Raw genomic sequence first — 14,388 nt, 5'->3', positions numbered from 1 at the left:
AACTGTTCAATAAGGCCTAAAGCACTTCTTTACCAGCATACTGTCCCTATGACCAGGAGACTGACCTGCTTCCTAGCATGGCACTATTTCTTGTATGCACCTGAGAAAGAGGTATGCAACTCTAGTTCTAAAAAAGTTGGTGCACTCTGTGAAATCTACATAAAACTGCAAATCTCATAACATAACACAATCAACTAGATGTCAAAAGGAGCATGGTAAGCTCCAAGTGCACACTTTACAGAAAAAGCCACAAGACTAACTGTGCTGCTTTGCTGGAGATTTGTATTAACACAGAAATAAAAGACTATACACAGGCACAAAGAAAGCAAATCTACTGTCCCTTTAAAAAGTTTATCTTCTCCGAGCTGCTCCCCACACCACTGACAGTTACAGCCATTCTCCAATGACACGCACACACACGCATGCAGACACGAACACGTACACAACTAAAGTGCTGCGTCAGGTGTCTGCAGTCTCTACCCTCGTTTGCTGGGAGAAATGTTTTCCAACCTCATCAATTATCCCCTACCTTCAAATCTTACTCTCTCTCTCTCTCGTTTCTGGCCGGTCTGCTGGATTAGTTCCCATAATTGAATCCAGTAATCTATTCACCCTGCCTCATCTCTGTACATCTCTTTGCATTTTTTTCTGTTAAGAAAGTCAATCATCAGACATGTGAAAAGAAAAAAATGACACGTCAGAGTAACCACGGTGTATACAGCTGGCCCCAGCAAATACACAAATTACATATTCAGCACATTTTTTTACATAATGCCAGAAAAGAAGTTCTCAACACTTTCACCTATACAAGTGCATAGGCTGCATAAGTAGACACAAATATAACAGTACAAAATACCAAAACCAGATGTCATAGTACAACTGAACAATTACTATATTTTTAATATTAGTGGAGCAGTTTATTTAATATACAAACTGCCCTTACGCTGTAATTTACTGTATATTACAGAGAATTATTTCATTATATTAAAGACATTTTTTCAAGCCTCTTTTATGAAACAAAATCAACTGGATGGATGATGAGTAATAACCCCTAATGAGCAGGAAGGATATTTAATAACCTTGACATGGTGGCTTATCCTGGATACATTTCTAAATGACTGACATAAAATGACCGGGGGGGTTAGACACAATCTGTTTCGTGCCCAGATCAGTTACGAGCAACACTCTTACGCACACACATAAAAACAGAGAGGGCTAAAAGGTCACCTCAAAACACCACATCTAGCGAGCCGTTATCGCAGCATAGAGTGCTTTCTAAGTGGTGGAGATGGGGCCATTAACTCTGATCAAAAAGGTTACAGTGGGCAGGGAATAATAATGCAATCAACAAACTGTAAACAGTGTACAGTGGACATTCTTGCTGGTTCGAACAGGTTAACAAAGAAAATGGATGGTTAGCTTGTCCATTGTGCTGAAGTATAAACAGAAGACAGACTGTGGCATGTTTGTGTAGCCTGCAATATTTAATTAACTGCTTTAAGATTCTGAACTAAGATATCTACTGGACAAAAACTTAATTACATTAGAGATTTAATCTTTGACTAATGGTGATAAAAGTATGCATGTTTTGTAGAGGAATTTGTCCTCTCGTCTCAAAGCCTGTTTACTATGATGTGGCTCCAGTCTACAGCGCTAAATATACATTTTAAATACACAAATACACACACACATTTAGGTCTATACTTGGCAATCCTAAAAATACCAATACGTTTAGAGTGGTTCAAGTAAGTTAAACTCTTTTCTTCTTGAGGGCAAACTGAAGAATCTGTCCTTGGGTTCCAGGTAGGTGTGTACACACCACTACACACATAGATTAAATCAAAGCTTAAATGAAGGTGTAAGCCAAGGCAATTTTTATCATTAGTTATCCATGACGCTGAAATATCTCACCCCAGCTACCTCAGGGTGGTTAACTGAGTGTGTCTGTGAGTGTGTGTGTGTACGTGTTGAAATATGGTACAACTATGGAAAGCTGAAATGGTCACCTGAATTTTACATATGTAAAGACATGTTGTCATGTTCTTTTTACGTATGTGTGTGAGACACCTGTTTTTACCTGTAATTTACAGGTGATCTGTTTGTCTTTAACATGCTTTTTACATAAACACACACACAGAGTCCATAACACAAATTTTCACTTCTCATCCCTTCCAGACTGCACCTTTCACAAAGTAGTAAAACACATGAAAAAAGTGCACACAGGGTTATAGTTATTATACAGATAATACACAATGATAATTAGCTGAGGTGTCTGCCGAATGCTAACAACTGGACATATGTGCATGTGTATGAATGTATATAATCTATAATGAATGTAATATAGCCCAGAGGTGCAAGCTGGTTGTGCTCTATAAATATAAAAATGATAATAAATAAATATGTGTTGCCTTTAGGGCAATCTTTAATTTATGCTTATTTCTTAAATTCGTATTTAAGTTTGTTTAATGCAAAGTGTTCAGCCAAAATGTTTATAATTATGTTTATAGGAATATTAAAATGTTTTCTGTTAGGACAAATCGCTAATTGGAGAAGTTTATATAATCTCGCGATATGTGTGACGTGACTTCCGGTTTTGCGGAGGATCACGTTGGTAATTTCCTGTTTACGACGGGATACGGGAGAAACTAGGCACATGCGACCGTCATGTGAATCCATTGCCATCTGCTAAGAAGTACTATAGACGCAATGCCGTAAGTTTGTATTTTTGATGGTTCATACTATAAACGTTATATTTGCATATGTATTGTGTTAAAACGATTAAGCATACGATGTTGTATTTGATATATATATTGAGATTGTATAAGTTTCGGTGCTAGCATTCAAAGACTGAATGTTTTCCTTTGTATTGTGTTTTACAGTTTTTACCAAAAACACACACGCAAATAAGCTCACATGCACTTTAAAGTGAAGAGACGAAAATAAACGGCACTTTGACGAAGTGAATCCTCTTCATTTGACGTCTGGTTAGCTCCGTGTTTAGTTTAGAGTTTCAACACCCTGGACGAGAACACTAGAGTAAAAAGGCATAAACTTCACGTATTTCTACAAGCAACAAAATGGCTAGCAGACGAAGCTCCAAGTCATCAGCATCGAGCAGCAAGACGTGTTCGTCAACAGCAAGTGCAGCTGCCATTGCTAGAGCGAAAGCAGAAGCTGCCAAAGTACGAGCATCATACGCTAGCAAAGAAGCTAAGCTAAAGATGGAAAAGGCTGCCAGAGAGGCGGAAAGTCTTACAAGAGACGCACAGGTTCAGATAGAAAAGGCTGCCAGAGAAGCAGAAAGTCTCACAAGAGACGCACAGAATCAGCTGGAAATGGTAAGAATCGACGCAGAGTTAGAAGTGCTGAATCTACAGAGAGAGGCTGATGCAGCTATAGCAGAAGCAGATGCATTAGAGAATGCTGGAGGACTGTTAGTTTTAGATAAAACTGGAGAATCCATCTCAGAAAGAGTCAAGGAGGAACGCATAAAGGACTATGTGGATTCACAAAACGACCTTCAACGACAATCACCTCCTCCAAACCTGCCTGCAAGCATCCCACCTCACACAGATGTAAAACTGCACTTACCTGCAAAAGGGGACTTCCAGCTAAATCCTACACAGGAATTAAGGAACCACAAGGGCAACAGCTACGATGAGAAGATGTCAAGCCCCATCATGAATGCTGATGCATCGGCATACACACCACAGTATATTCCATCGTCTGCCAGACAGCCGGATCCAGAACCTGTGGCACTCTATCTAGCACGGAGAGACTTGGTTAACTCAGGGCTGTACCAGTATGATGATAAGCCTGAAAATTATCGTGCCTGGTACTCTTCATTCTCCGGTGCTGTCAACGGTCTCCAGCTCACATCAGCCCAAGAACTGGACCTCATGACTAAGTGGCTAGGAAAAGACTCCAGTGAACTGGTAAAACGCATTCGCTCAGTACATGTTAATAACCCCAGATTAGCCTTAATTAAAGCATGGGAGAGGCTACAAGAGTCTTATGCAGCTCCAGAAATCCTAGAAAACTCACTGTTTCAGCGATTAGAGAGGTTTCCCAAGATTACTGCTAAAGACAACATAAAGTTAAGAGAATTAGGAGATTTGCTGCAGGAAATTGAAGGAGCTAAAGAAGATGGCTACCTCACAGGCCTGACATACTTGGACACTCCACGGGGAATCGCACCGATTGTGGAAAAACTTCCATTCGGTCTTCAAGAGAGGTGGGTCTCTATTGGTTCCTTTTACAAAGAAGAGAACTTTGGTCGCTTTCCACCCTTTGAGCACTTTTGTAAGTTTGTGTGCCATGAAGCAAAGAAGAGAAATGACCCCAGTTTCATGTATCAGTCCAGCCCCACAACTCATTCTAAACCAGCTAAGTACACTTCAAACCATTTCATCCCAAACAAACCAGTCTCTGTGCACAAAACAAATGTTTCCATCACCAACACTGATCCTAACAAGAACTGTCCACTACATAACAAACCTCATCCACTTAAGAAATGCAGAATGTTTCGAAACAAACCCTTTAGTGAGAGGAAGGCAATCCTCAAAGATAAAGGAATATGTTTCAAATGCTGTTCATCCACTTCCCATTTAGCCAAAGCCTGCACATCAGCTGTGAAGTGTTCTGAATGCAGTAGTAGCTATCATGATGCAGCAATGCACCCTGACTCATCATACCAAACAGTCAAGGCTCCCTCAACAGCTCAAGAAGACGGCGGGGAGGGAGAAGAGCAAACAGATGCCATCAACACAAGCTGCACAGAAGTCTGCGGCCCAGGTCAGTGGAACCGCTCATGCTCAAAGATATGTCTCACTAAGATTTATCCAAAAGGTGCTCAGGACAAAGCCATTAAAGCTTATGTAATATTGGATGATCAGAGTAATCGCTCACTAGCTAGGTCAGAGTTCTTCGAACTGTTTAACATAGAGAGCAGTCCATGCTTCTACTACCTCAAAACTTGTTCTGGAGTCACAGAAACATCAGGCAGAAAGGCTGAGGGATTCCAGATAGAGTCAGTCGATGGCAAAGTCGTCATCTGTCTCCCTCCAATCTTGGAATGTAACGACATCCTGAACAACCGTTCAGAGATTCCAACTCCAAGTGCAATCATGCACCAACCACATTTAAGACACATTGCTAAACACATCCCAGATTTAGATCCAGATGCAAAAATACTACTGCTACTGGGAAGAGATGTCATTAGAGCACATAAAGTCAGAGAGCAGATTAATGGACCACACAACGCACCTTTTGCCCAACGTCTGGACCTTGGCTGGGTGGTTGTAGGAGATGTGTGTCTTGGGAACATGCACAAACCCACGGTAAAGACATTCAAAACCAATGTGCTAGAGAACGGCCGATCTTCAATATTTCAGCCTTGCACAAGCTTCATACACGCCAGAGAAGCACGGCATGATTATGACCAGCAGTGCAGTGTAAATGAGAAAATACTAGGACAGTCTGTGTTCATCCAAACAGAACATGACAACAAGCCTGCTCCATCAGTGGAAGACAAGGTATTCCTAAAACTAATGGATGCAAAGGTCTACAGAGACGAAGATAACAGTTGGGTTGCGCCATTGCCTTTCAGAGAACCCAGACAGCGTTTGCCAAATAACAAAGAGCAAGCAATCAGCCGATTCACTTCCCTGAAACGAACAATGAAAAGGAAACCAGAAATGCAGCAACAGTATGTGGAGTTCATGGGAAGGATATTCGCCAATGGACATGCTGAGGTGGCACCTCAACTGAAAGAAAATGAGGAATGCTGGTATCTCCCAACATTTGGAGTTTATCATCCACAGAAACCCAACCAGATCAGAGTGGTTTTTGATTCCAGTGCCCAGTGGTCTGGCACCTCACTCAACGATGTGCTTCTTAAAGGTCCTGATCTAAATAACAGTCTCCTAGGTGTTCTGTTGCGGTTCAGGAAAGAGAAGGTTGTAGTTCTTGCTGACATCCAACAGATGTTTCACTGTTTCCTAGTACATGAAGACCACAGAAACTTCTTGCGATTTCTTTGGCACAAGGATAATGACGTCAACAAGGAGGTTGTGGAGTACAGAATGAGAGTCCACGTCTTCGGCAACAGTCCGTCGCCTGCAGTTGCTGTCTATGGGCTGCGAAGAGCCATAAGGGAAGGTGCAAAAGAGTATGGTGACGACACTGTTAAGTTTGTGGAAAGGCACTTTTATGTCGATGATGGCCTAATATCAGTGCCAACTGAAGCTGAAGCAATTGACCTTCTGAAACGTACACAGGCTTCACTTGCAGAGTCCAACCTACGCTTGCACAAGCTCGTTTCAAACTGTCAGGCAGTCACAGAGGCCTTCTCACCAGAAGACTGTGCAGTGGTGAAGAACTTGGATTTGAGTGGAAAAGACACACCCACACAGCGAAGTTTAGGTCTTCTGTGGGAAATCAGAACGGACACATTCACCTTCTCAGTGCCACCAAATAACAAGCTATTCACTCGTCGAGGTGTTCTGTCTACTGTGAGTAGCATTTTTGATCCTCTGGGCCTGATTGCTCCTGTCACAATCCAGGGAAGAGCAATTCTAAGAGAACTTACTTCCGAGCAGTCTGACTGGGACACACCACTGCCTGCAGACAAGCTAAACCAATGGGAAGCTTGGAGAAATTCACTTCAAGATCTAAAACGGCTCCATGTCCCACGTATGTATACTGCAGCTTCACCAAGTGAAACAACATACAAGGAACTGTGTGTGTTCTCAGATGCTTCAGTCAAAGCTATAGGTGCAGTAGCATACTTAAGAACAGTCCAAGAACACGGCCATGTCGAGGTGGGATTCATCATGGGTAAGGCGAAGCTGGCACCACAATCTGTCCCAACAGTCCCAAGACTTGAGCTGTGTGCAGCCGTCTTAGCAGTTGAAATGGCTGATCTCATACAAGACGAGCTGGACCTGAAACTGGATGCTGTCAAGTTTTACACAGACAGTAAAGTGGTTCTTGGTTACATCTGTAACGAATCAAAACGATTCTATTTGTACGTCCACAATAGAGTCCAGAGAATTCACATGTCATCAAGGCCAGAACAATGGAACTACGTCCATACAGAGAAGAACCCTGCTGACCATGCTTCAAGATCTGTGCCTGCATCTCATCTTGCTCAGACCTCATGGTTTACAGGACCCGACTTCCTCTGTAAGTCACCTGTGGAAGAAACACAACCCAGGCCATCATTTGAGTTAATCGAACCAGAAACGGATGTGGAAATTCGACCAGAAGTACGAACCTGTGCTACTTTTCTGGACAGCAAAGTGCTAACATCTGAACGCTTCAAGCGATTCTCTACCTTCACCTCATTGGTAAGAAGCATAACATCACTTATCCACATTGCCAAATCATACAATCACTCAGTTCAAAACGGTAAATGCAAGGGATGGCACATATGTAACTTACCCCACACTCAAGAGGAACGTGACCAAGCCAAGGACGTTATCTTCAAAGCAATGCAAATGTCAGCTTTTGCCAAGGAATGTGCAGCCTTGCAAACCAACAAAATGATACCTACCAACAGCTGTTTAAGGACACTCAATCCAATCCTGGATAATGGTCTTCTTGTTTTAGGAGGACGCCTTAAATATTCAGGCCTCACATCTGTGGAAAAGAACCCAATAATCCTGCCGAAGCGGAACCACATCTCTGTGCTGCTCACACGTCATTACCACGAGCAAGTGAAACACCAAGGTCGCCATCTGACAGAAGGTGCTATCAGGGCTGCTGGATTGTGGATTTTGGGAGGCAAAGCTCTGGTCAATTCAGTGCTTCACAAATGTGTGACTTGCCGCAAGCTGCGGGGAAAACAGGAAGAGCAACGTATGTCGGATCTGCCACCTGAAAGACTCCAAGTCTGCCCTCCATTCACATATGTAGGACTAGACGTTTTTGGGCCATGGTCTGTCAACACCAGACGTACTAGAGGAGGACAAGCGGAAAGCAAAAGATGGGCTATCATGTTCAGTTGCATGAGTTCACGAGCAGTCCACATCGAGGTCATCGAGTCTATGGACACGTCCAGCTGCATCAATGCCCTCAGGCATTTCTTCGCACTCAGAGGTCCTGCAAAGCAGTTGCGATCTGACTGTGGCACTAACTTCATCGGTGCAAGCAAAGAGCTGGGTATGGACAAAAGGATGCATAATTACCTGAGTAAACAGGGTTGCACATGGGTATTCAACCCACCCCATGCATCTCACATGGGAGGTTCCTGGGAACGAATGATAGGCATCGCTAGAAGAATTCTCGACTCAATGTTCTTACAGCAGAACATTCGACTGACACATGAGATACTGTGCACGCTGATGGCAGAGGTTACAGCCATTATGAATGGACGACCGCTTACACCTGTGTCCTCGGATCCAGAAAACCCCTTCGTTCTTTCTCCGTCGATGCTCCTCACACAGAAAGTAGGAGTTCCTCCTCCACTAGGGGAGTTTTCAGACAAAGATCTACACACAAAGCAGTGGAGACAAGTTCAGACTCTAGCAAATCAGTTCTGGACTCGTTGGAAAAAGGAATATCTGCACACACTGCAACGCAGACAGAAGTGGACGGAAGTTCGAAGGAACCTTCAAGTCGGAGACTTGGTCCTACTAAAGGATAAGCAGGTTGCACGCAACTGCTGGCCAATGGCCAGAGTCACTGCCACATTCCCTGGTAAGGATGGACATGTCAGGAAAATCGAGTTGCAAACAGCTGAGGGAGGAAATCCAAAGACTTTCCTGAGACCTGTAGGAGAGGTTGTCTTACTCATGTCTAAAGACTGAAGTAATAACTGTTTGATATGTTCTGATGTTCAGTGACCTTACAAAGGCCAGGCGGGGAGTGTGTTGCCTTTAGGGCAATCTTTAATTTATGCTTATTTCTTAAATTCGTATTTAAGTTTGTTTAATGCAAAGTGTTCAGCCAAAATGTTTATAATTATGTTTATAGGAATATTAAAATGTTTTCTGTTAGGACAAATCGCTAATTGGAGAAGTTTATATAATCTCGCGATATGTGTGACGTGACTTCCGGTTTTGCGGAGGATCACGTTGGTAATTTCCTGTTTACGACGGGATACGGGAGAAACTAGGCACATGCGACCGTCATGTGAATCCATTGCCATCTGCTAAGAAGTACTATAGACGCAATGCCGTAAGTTTGTATTTTTGATGGTTCATACTATAAACGTTATATTTGCATATGTATTGTGTTAAAACGATTAAGCATACGATGTTGTATTTGATATATATATTGAGATTGTATAAGTTTCGGTGCTAGCATTCAAAGACTGAATGTTTTCCTTTGTATTGTGTTTTACAGTTTTTACCAAAAACACACACGCAAATAAGCTCACATGCACTTTAAAGTGAAGAGACGAAAATAAACGGCACTTTGACGAAGTGAATCCTCTTCATTTGACGTCTGGTTAGCTCCGTGTTTAGTTTAGAGTTTCAACACCCTGGACGAGAACACTAGAAAATATATAAATGATAATAAATAATAAATGTGGATGATGTGAGATTCATAAAAGGTCACATATTAAAAATTGCACAATAAAATGTGAGATTCAGTGAGAATGCAACACACACAGCAGTGCAGAGATGTGTTTCTGTTCATCAATGTTGCATTGTTGCATTATGACTTTCTATCAGAAGACACACAGGGAAGAGAAAATAAACGTTAACAGTCACCACCAAGAGCCGTAGGAAGAAACAACAGAAGACCTTTCTCCTCTTGAGGATCAAATAAGTTCTACTTGTTCAGCGACAATAAGCTTTCTCCAACAGTTTGTACAGAGACTCTGACAAAAGACCCTGAAAAGCAGGAGAATACAGATGACTGTGCTTCAGTCAGTCTGGTTTCTGAGAAGTGCTCTCTTCACTAGACCAGACTAGATTAGAGATTAGACAGTAAACACAACTGCAACACACCCTTTTTGGAGTATTTCCTTCCCAAAACGAGCAAAACACTCTTCTCTCCCGGAAGGACATTTAGAATTACATTGTAGAAAAAAGCTCAGCTGAGCGCAGTACCAGCTGCTCGGGGTGGGGACACTACCTATTTTTAGGGTGCTCGCACAAGCTGACAGATTGACCCAGCTCACTCTAATTGTAACAAAACAGCAGGCCGCTATAATAAGCCTCTCCCCTGCTGATAGCAGTGCTTGACTTGAGCCTAAAGTTTGTGGCTTCTGTACTGTGAGTTTACCTCAGCTGGGCCACACAGCTCTTTATTTGTTTGTCTATTGAAAAGAAAGAATAATGCAATATTAAAATAATAGGAAATAGGAAACAAATGTCTTTATCATTTTAAAATACCAAAGTCAGCCGTGACTTTTCACTTTGCTCAGTCTCGCTAGTTGGAAGCCGGTGAAACGTCTTGACCCTGACCCTGAGTTTCCTGTTGTACCAGGGACCTCAGGACCTCAGTGTGCCCAATCACTACTACTGTGATTAGGCAAGTTACACATGAACAAAATAATAAAAAGCCAGAATTATAAATTATAAGCACTATACCCTGACTGAATGTAACTCCGCTCATTAATACTAATTTATGGTACTGCATTTCGTGTGATACAAATGCACAGCCATGCATGCAAAGGAAGAAATTTTTTTTGTATGTGTTTGTGGGAGCTATATAATTGTTGGGTACATATAAATAAATGTATTGCACATTCTGTAATTATAATAATTACAGCATTGCTAACAATGTTGCTCTTTTGTTTGGTTTGTATGATTAAAAAGTAAATTAATGAATGAAATTATATGTAATTTAGTACACTTGTTTATTTTTATTCTTGCACAATCGAATGGAAAAGGGTATGTATAAGGGTCACAATACCTTTTGTGACACAATAGAGCTTATTTTCAGACAGCCCCCTCGGTTCAGTGGGATCCCTAAACAAGATTACAGTCTTGTCCTGTAGTCTAGAAGCAAATACAGACGATAAATGAGATAGCACTTTTAGTTAGAATAACAGTTTTATATTGCCCCATTAAATATCTACTGTAAGTGGACATACATCTTGTTGAAAGTGGGGCCTTGGTAAAACTTTTATAGCCTACTGTGCTTTGGTATGAAAAAGGTGAAAATAATCTAGTCTAACCATGCTGACACAATAGTGAGATGAATTATGTATGTGATCAGAGCTTGAAACACCACGTACATATCGATGGTGCTGAAACATTTTTATTCAGGCATTAACTACATGTATTCGCAGGACTAAAAACCACCTGCAGCCCACAGTACAATGCAATCTCATAGCTCTGTGATAAAATAACACCTTCATTTAAATAACAGATTTGAAGACGAAAACTTAATTGTAGTTTTACACATATATTTGACATTGAGGATTCATTACTTTACTTAAATCTATTAAATAATGGTGTCATTTATTTTCAGTGTAAAGCTGAGTAAATGGTCATTACGGCAAAGTCTCCAAGTCAGATTGAAATTCCAACCTACTTAACACTAGTGCAGGTGTTCGACGAAGGCAGAGCATGTAAACTGAGAGTAGCTGTATACGCTCAGCAGGTGTCGTTAAATATAGGCACTAGTCTAATTATGTAGGACAGACTAATTAAAATAAGCAGAAATCATCCAACCTGTCTTCCGCACACATCAACCTTCATATGTTGCTGTAACAGCAAGTCTGATCCACCTATCAGTTTCCCTGAAGCAACGCGTCCTGGTCAAACACTCAGAGCCGTGGACAGATGAGGCAAAGACGTGCATGAGGAGTGTGCGTAAGTCTCTCTATATATGTGCCTCATTAGTTTCAACATGTCACCACAATCCATCTACATTTATAAAAACAAAAATACGCACACATTATGCTGTTCTCATTAACACATAGCCTTTAACAGCAGGCCAATGCATGTCTGCAATCACACCCAATTACTCAGAGCGGCCTCGTTCGAAATAAGCCGAATGAGAACCGGCACACAGAGTTCAAGTGGCTTCTCAGCTGGTGACAGCTGATTAATTTAATTACGACTTTTAGATGAGCAGTCAGGTGAGGCAAAACAAAATTAGAGAGAGTTTGCTAATACTCTCATGCATGCTCCTGTCTTTACATGTGCTGCATTTTTACACACATTCCTACTGTTGTTTTTGTACATTTCACACTAAATTATATTTCTTTACCATTTTTAGCTCTAACTGAGCAGAACTGATACTTATTTATATACTCACATTATCCCCACTGTGCACAATTTGAGGAGGATGCTAGCGTGGCTTTGAAAAGCAAACTTCACAGGACCAGACTTTTAAATCAAAGTTTAACTTATATAAGAGGTCACTCACTCAAGTTCAGAGGTCACAGACACCTAAGTCTTTTGAAAACAACCCTCATTAAGATTTTATATTCAGCTTTCATATCTCCTCTTTTTCACAGCGAAGAGATAAGAGCATTTTCTACTGTTTCCCTTTATGTGAGAAAGTTGCAGCTTTGCCAAGATTTAATAAAAGGTCAAAGTCGGTGATAAAATGTCTTTGTAATATTGGCAGTCTTGAAAAATAATAGAATTAGAAGAGGATATGACATAACAGGCTCACAATAAAACCACTAATAACCAGATGAAGCATCATAGACTCCATTTACCCGTAGAAAGGATAATTCTAGGTACGGAAATTACAAATTAAATAAAAGTTTCTTATTGTTACTTAGTGAGATGAGGCTTAAACAAGGTAAAGTAGGGAAATGTTACTGTTTTTTGGCAAAGTTGGTGCAACCACAAAAAATATTACAGGTATCACAAAACGTTATTTCATTCATTTAGAGCTGAAGGATGATTGTCGGCCAAAGATAATTTCTTCCTGGCAGTGAAGTGTTATTTTGTCAAATTACATTAGAATTAGAGTGATGTGAGTCACACAGAAAGCAACATAATCAGAGCTTTAATAGACACATTGTTCTGCAGCTAATCATCATGTATCCTATGTCTTGCTGGTGTAGACATCATGGTTCTCAGTAAGTTCACTTGTTGCTTATGTCTTCCAGATTGTCTCTGGCAGCCAAAATTACACAGAGTGAGAGAAGCGATCACTGAGCGGTCCAACCGTATCAAAGTGTGACTCCGACTTCCATGTAGTATTTGTCAATGAGAGTTCTCGACAGAGAAAGAAATAAGTTACATGTCAACACAACATTGGACAGAAGGAGAGCTGAAGGAGTAGAAAGATAATGTTTAAATACTAAAAGGTGAGAGGCTAAGACGGTAGAACAACATTAACATTAACTGATACTGTTAATGCCAAATGTTTAAATGAATGTTTGTCTCACATACCGCAAGTATTGCACACCAGCATGCTGCCCATGCGGTATGTAAAGACTCACTTGGCTGGCTGTTAAACAAGCCAGTGATTAACTGGGAGCTCCTGCTGGACCAGTCAGAGCTGAGTACCATCTACCGGGACTGCTTCAAGGATGGCAAGCTGTCTAGCAAGTGGTTGCTACTGCATCCAGCCGCCCCAGGGTGAGGGAGGAAAGGAGAGATCAAGGGAGTAAAAGTTGAGAAAAGAAGTGATAGATAACAGGAAACCAGAGCTGTATTGTTGCCTCTGGCAGTTGAAAAGGGAAGGAGGAATGAAATGAGAAATTAAAGCTGTGGAGTAGATGAGGGTGCAGGTCAAATTGATGGAACTGGTGCTACAGTTTTCAGAATATTTATATCCAGAGCTGCAGTAAGATTGATAAACAGAGGGAAAGAAAGGAGGAGTAGAGGTACTAAATTGGCAGAGAGATGGTGTTAGGGTGTGGAGAAAGAACTCTAGGTGAGACTGATGGAGGTGGGTGGAACACTGAACAGGTGCCTGTAGTGGGTGTAAAAAACAAATCACACGACTTCAGGTGGTTTTGATTTAGATTTTTTTTTTTTAATTTGATGATGAGTTGCGTTCTGGGTCATTGGAAAAACTTCACAGGTCTATCATGTTGATTGACAGCTGTCACACACTTATAACCTATAACCGATCAGCCACAACTTTAAAACCACTTGGTGCTTGTGATGTTGTGGTAATTTTTTTATGCTGACCATGACTGACAGCTATCAGAACGCAGACCCACCAGGCGGTTTAAAAGTCGCAGCCGATCAGAGTCTGTGGGAATTTCAATATTTCTGCTGCTGAATGGGTGAATACACGGCATCAGTATCCTGAGGATTAAGGCACGTTTCCAAATTTGGACTTACTGTCAATCAATGAAACTGAAAAGAGAGCCTGTTCAATACTGAGTAACAAGTAATGATACTAAAACACACCTGAGGGAATAATCTCAATGGGTCCCTCTTTGTCTCTCTCTAAGGAGGCGCTGCATGTCGCTGGAGAGGTCTTTGTTTTGTAGTTTTCTGTGGAGGTTGT

Source organism: Anabas testudineus, chromosome 10 (genome assembly GCF_900324465.2).
Source record: "Anabas testudineus chromosome 10, fAnaTes1.2, whole genome shotgun sequence".
NCBI classification, from domain to species: Eukaryota; Metazoa; Chordata; class Actinopteri; order Anabantiformes; family Anabantidae; genus Anabas; species Anabas testudineus.
The sequence above is the reverse complement of the archived record's forward strand: the minus strand, read 5'-3'. Positions refer to the sequence as shown.